This window comes from Chamaea fasciata, unplaced genomic scaffold, assembly GCF_029207755.1.
Source record: "Chamaea fasciata isolate MVZ Bird 193981 ecotype frontalis unplaced genomic scaffold, bChaFas1.0.hap1 SCAF_8, whole genome shotgun sequence".
In the NCBI taxonomy this organism is placed as follows: domain Eukaryota; kingdom Metazoa; phylum Chordata; class Aves; order Passeriformes; family Sylviidae; genus Chamaea; species Chamaea fasciata.
In genome coordinates this window covers 30,319,780-30,326,007 of record NW_027094093.1, presented here as the reverse complement: position 1 = coordinate 30,326,007, position 6,228 = coordinate 30,319,780, and positions in this window count along the sequence as shown.

The window sequence follows — 6,228 nt, the reverse complement described above, 5'->3', positions numbered from 1 at the left end:
GTCACTTGAAATCAGATTTAAGCTGAAGTGAAAAAAATAAGCCATTCATAGGAGTAGATTTTGTAAATGTACTGGTCTCACTGAACTTAAAATTTCCCTGTTTATTTAAAGCAGCTGAGGGGAAGGAAGGAAGAGTGGAAGGGCAAAATCAGACAACAAAGCTTCTGTTGTAAGCCTGGGTAGTGAGAGCTGCTGTCTGTCACAGACAGGGACTCTTAAAAGCAGAAATGATATAACCACTGAGGCAACCAAAAACCAAGTGCCACTTTCCCTTTTTAAGATATTCAGGATACAGTTGTCTTCAAAATAGGGAAATAATATATGCATTAAGAAAAACCTGCAAACCCAGGTGAGGAATAGGACACTGAAAAGAGGACAAACACCACAATCTAAGTCACTTTCTTTGTTGCAAACCTGGGATAAACAAAGCTGTTTAATAAATATTGATATTGTTTGTACATCCTGCCTTTGGAAATGAATAGCAAAGTGATGCCCTAGTTCCTTTCCCTCTGTAAAGAGACACTGAACTCAACACTGTGCATCTATATGCACCCCAAACTGGTTTTCAGAGAAAGCTGGAAAACAAGTCCACAGCAACATTAAAATATCCGTAACAGCTTTTGGAAGTGTTTAGCTGACACCACCCTTTCCTCATCTGTCTGTTTAATGCCTTGGAAAACCAAGCTTTCCCAGCATGGAATAATCATGACAATGATTATGCTGGGACCAAGTGGTTTGGGACCAAGGAGTTAATGCAAGGTGGCTCTGAGGGTGCCCTTGGATAATCCCTTCGGGCAGGACAGAGTTATTCCCAGTCAGGGTGCCCTGCTGTATCTCTAAAGGCTCCCTCGTAGACCCAAAACTGCTTCACTTTCTATCCCAAACTGGTCTCTGCTTTTCTTGGGACATCTCTTACAAAGCCTTTAAAGCTGGGTCTCGGCTTCGTGTTTCACTCTACTACCACAGACTTAAGCACCCCTTCCCTTCCATGTCCTTCAGCTCTGTCCTATGCAAAAGCTAGGACAGACTCAGCTACAGACTCAGCTTCCCTTCAAACCACTGTGCTCCCAAAAGAGCTCTGTGCCCCACAGCCAGCCCCCCACACAGTCTCTAAGAAGGGACATGGTGACATTCCCACAGCAGTGTTTGGTCTTGCTCATTCCAGCTGAAGCTTTATAAGCATGTGACAACGTGCTCTGTAAATATTGAAGCAAAGCTCCAAGGCAGGGAGGCACATCCCCTGCAGTCACAGGGCTGTGATGCAATGAGCTCACCAGACCACCCCACCTGGCATCCTAACAGCGTCCCTTAATTCACAACACCCGCAAGAACACAAAGAAGCCACCATGGCGATGGCAAAGGCACAGTTAAACCACCTCCGGGCTCCTGTCCTGCTACCGTCAGGAGCTATCAAGCCAGTCCTAACTCTGGCCGGCATCTCCAGCACTGCCGTAGGGAACAGAGGCTTTTTTCCCTCCTGTCTCCGCAGGCAAGGACAGCGCTCCCCCAGCACCAAGGGTACTGCTGCCACATCAGCCGGCTGACTGCTGGACAGATCCCGCATTTTCCCCATCCCACCTCCTGCAGAGCCCCTGCGGCAGAAACCTGCACAACAAGAGGCCAGGTGACATCAGGGGGGTGCCTCTTGTTCTGCAGGTTTTCTATTGCAGGGGCTCTGCGGAAGACTGGGTGAGGAGAACACAATGATCCTACAGAGGAATTGCTCATTTCTTCGAGGCTGAGAAAATAATGAGCATAACCCTGCCAAAGCCTGTTGTCCCAAACTCTGCGAGGTCCCAGCAGGTCAGCACCAGCGCAGCACCCAGTAGTGCACAGAGGATGGCCACCAAAAGGGCTGGTCTCCTGATCCTTGCGGGAGCAAAAAGGCAGGTTTCAATATGTTTGGAGTAGGCTGCCCGCACTTCAACAAGGTGTTTAGCCATTCTGAGTCTTACCGGGAGCTTACAGTGCTGTAGGTAAACTTTTCATTCCTCGTTTTTAGCTTGAAATTGAATTCCAGAGCCTTATGCACATTCTCATCAGATACTCTCCTTGGAAATGCTCAAAGAGTTCCCTGTGATTAAGCTGGAGCAATTTAACAGCTTTGACAGGCTGGGCAGGGACGCAGCTGCCCCTTCAGCCGGAAGTTTCTTCTTCAACACCTGATGGGTGGCAATCATGTGCAAATCCCGTAACAATTCAAAGTCTGGCTCCAACGGGCTCCAGTGGCTCAGGCCTTGAGGAAATCACTTTCCTGGAGGTTCAAGCTAACACATTTGCCTTTTCAACTCAACAGCCCCATCCATGAGGGGTGAACTCCCAGCTGATGGGATAGTTGCTTTCTAGAGCACCGTGGTTCAGTCGCTCATAATAGCCAAACCCTGAGATCCATTTGGCAGCCACACCTCAACCATCAGCTCCAGCATCCTTGCCATGACAGGGAGAGCAGCTTCAGGTTTCAGGCTTTGGCTGCTCTTTGCCAGGTGCCAATCCCCATCAGGAGAGGAACGGGGCTGGTGAGTGAAGGTGCTCTGGCCCACAGCCCCAGCTGCCCTCAATCACCCTGCCCTGATGGTGGGAGAGCAAGGGGTGAGTTACACCCTCCAGGACAGGGAAGGGGAGAGGAAGGCACCAGTTTGAAACCCTCTAACATCCTTGCACAAGCACAGCACATTTCTGGACCCACAGCCAACGCACCCTCGATGCTCATTGTACAAATAAGAGTGCTGGAAAGTACATGCCACAGCTGTTTGTTTTCTCTGGCAGTCAGATGATGACATGATCCGCTAAAAACTATCTTCTAAATGTGCACGTCTCATTTAAACTACCTGGGGGTGTTTAATTATGGCTTAGCTCTAGCACACACTGCTGCTGCTGCATCTTATTTTATATAAGTGCCTGGGTGAACCCCAAGGCTCTGTGCCCTCTCCTACACCACTGGGATTACACAGGGATGTACATAAAGGATATTTACAGTGCCCTCTGCCTTCCCCTGCTCTCTCTAGAATAATGCAGTGCTTAGCATCATTTATTCTGTATATTTTTTATCATCACCTTATCAGCTTCTCTGGTGGTGGAGAGGTAATTTGCATTTAGCAGCTTCCCTTGAAGAGAAAGCAAAAATTCACATTCAGGTGTAGGTAGAACAAGAAGTAGGAGATAACTCTTTGCTCTCACACTGACCATGCAGCATTCCTCCACAAGTTTTTGTCCACTAAGCTTTGGCAGAGGCAGCATGAAGATTTCCTCTGGGACAGGCAGCTAGGGGCAAAACCATTGAGCCCAGTCCGTGTGTGTGCACGAACCACCCACAAGCAAGCCTGGTGAGTGTCTGCATCAGCAGGTAATGCTTGATGCACTCTTCTTCCTCATCCCCACAAATATTCATCAGTGTTCCTCACACACAGAGCATGGTTTGCTTCGCACTCTGATTTTTTGCAGGTCACAGACCCTCACAGCTCTAATCTCTCCAAATATCACTGCTTTGCCTCAATTTTGATATGTTCTTTATCTCTCTAATTTCTGGGTGATATCAAGGATGAAATTGTACCTGAGAGATACCCTTCATGAAGTGTAACTGCTGAATATAGGGGCGGAGCTTTTTCTGCTTTAGTTTAGTTGGCTAAAAACCTACCAGGGATATTTTTAAAAGGCTTTACCCTGAGGATTGTTATTAGCAGACATTTCCTCACTCTGCACCAAAATTTGAGAATTAGAAGGCTAAAAGAACCATGTCAAAGCATTCTCTTTTTTCTCCCTCCTTGCTCCATGCAATGTGGAACAGGCTAATGTTGATTTGCATTAAAATAATTTTAATCAGCAGACCACACATACCCCTTTTTAAGAAGGTGGGAGTTCTGCCAAGGTTTCACCCTCTGAAGCACAGCCTCACTTCCTCACCCTCTGGCTACATGGACTCCCACTGCCTGCACAGGCTAAAATAAAATTGTCCCATGGAGATCCCACCCCTGTGGCTGCTCTCAGGTGGCACAGACTGCACCAAAACATGCAAATTTGCAGTGTGGTTATTTAACACTGAAGACACTGTCACTTCTCTATTCCAGACACGTGTTTTTCAGAGGCCCTGTAGTAGTTGCAAAGACAGGGCTTGGCTGCCTGCACCAAAGCACGGACTGCAGCACAGGGTCCCCAAACACAGAGCAGAGTGACCTGTATTGCTCTCCGGGTCCATGCTTAGAGATTGCCTTTTCCCCATGGGAGCTGAAAAGGAGAGCATGAGTAAGGTGGAAAAGCCCAGAGGGAACACCTGTGTCCCACTGGACTGAAGGGACCCAGCCAAGGAGATGATGGGATGGCAGCTCAGATAGAGAGGAAGAGGAACTGCTGTGCACAGCAGAGATCACTCATCACTGGAGGACTCGGTGTGGACACCAGCCTTGCGCATGGTTTGGGAAGCAGATGAACTCATGGAGGAAAAATACAAAGTCACCACATCAGACTCAGCAGGTCTGAGACAGGTCCCAGCAAGATGAGACCAAGGAGCATTGGAAATACAACATTTAGCTTGTGGTCTGGGTGCTGGCAGTGAGCTGGGCACTCCTGCTCCAGTGGACACCGGAGCACAGAGGACAAAGTGTGCACTGAGGAGGTGAGAAGAGTAATCCTACCGAAGAAAGGTGATTCATCTTCCTAGAGACACATGTGGGTCGTGGTCTATTTCAGTTACAGAGGTGGAAAGTCACAGAATCACAGAACTGTTAGGGTTGGAAGGGACCACTGGAGGTTATCTTGTCCAGCCTCCCTGCTCAGGCAGGGTCCTCTAAAACACGTTACTCAGGATTGTGTTCCAGCAGCCTTTGAATAAAGTCCAGATAACTCCATGAGTCACTAATAGCTCTACAGCCCTTCATGCTGCTATCACCAAAATAAACGCAATCCCTGTGAGCCAGGAGCAAGGCAGGACAACACCCCAGAGAGAGGCTGGAGGAGGAACCCTCCATTGGGCACAAAAACCAGGCATGGCTGGAGACTGCTTTTACACCTGAACTCTGCTGGCATATTGCAAGCCAATCGGCCTTGAAGTATACTCCAAGCTACACTGCTAATGCCAGATTTTATTCAGTGTTACTACTGGGCTGCATAGATGAGCTGCCCACAGGTCAGTCCAGCCTGCTGTTGGTGATTGCAAGTAAACACCAGACCTGAGGTGTGCAGGAGCAGGGAAATCTGACACGCCATTTCCCTGTGCCAAGTCTAACTCCATCTCTCTGTTGATCGTTTTATTGACACAACTGGGAAGTTCACAAATCCAATCAAACAGTGAGGAAGAGCTAAATATTATAAAACTACCAGATGAGTAACAGAGAAGAGGAAAAATAAACTTTTTTTTTTTTTTAAGCCCAGAATCAATCTGGGAGGGATATGTAATAAATATATTAAGCAGATGTATGTATAGTTCTGCAGTACCTCCACTGGCTTTATCCGACAGGAATTTCTAATGCAACCGAATCTGATTTCACTTCCCAGTGATCTCATCTCAGCCACTGCCACACGTCCCAGCGCGGCCCCACGGTGTGATGCCGGCTCAGCCAAACGCCGCGGCAGCAGTGGCCGATGGCAGCACATCCTCCTGCAAGGACGGGCTCAGCCCTGCGAGGCGCCGGGATCTGCCCCTGGCTGCGGGGGACGCGGGGTCTGGCGGCGGCTGATGCATCACAGGAGTCACTGTTTGTGACTCTCAATGAAGCGTGAGTCAGCACTGCCACTGTAAACCCCGTCCTGCCGAGGCTTAAATAGAGCAGCTCTGGCCCGGGATGGAAACAGGTCCTTGTGAGCGAAGTCAAAGCAAACTCAAGTTGAGACTTGAAAAGCGCGAATGTTTTTACAGTGGGGTTTCTTTTTTTTCTTTTGAAAAAATATTATCATTTTTTTTCTATTTGCTAATCAGAGCTGATAGGAGGGAAAACCAAAAAAACCACAAGCAGGGTACCCAGATTATGCCGTCCCCTTTCCTTTTACATCTCCAAGTTTTTCTTCAATGAACACTGTATTTTCCACATGTAGGATTGACACACCTGGAAGTGCATTAGGACTTGAAGAGGAGACCTCAGAAAGCTCCCACAAAGCCAGAGATACTGGACAAAGGGTCTACAGGAACAGGAAACCTAAGTGTGCAGGGAAACAGAGTTTTGAGATAAACCTCTGCATCACTCACACAGTCACCAATGGCAAGTCACATATGAAAATACTTCAGGTTATGCCAATTGT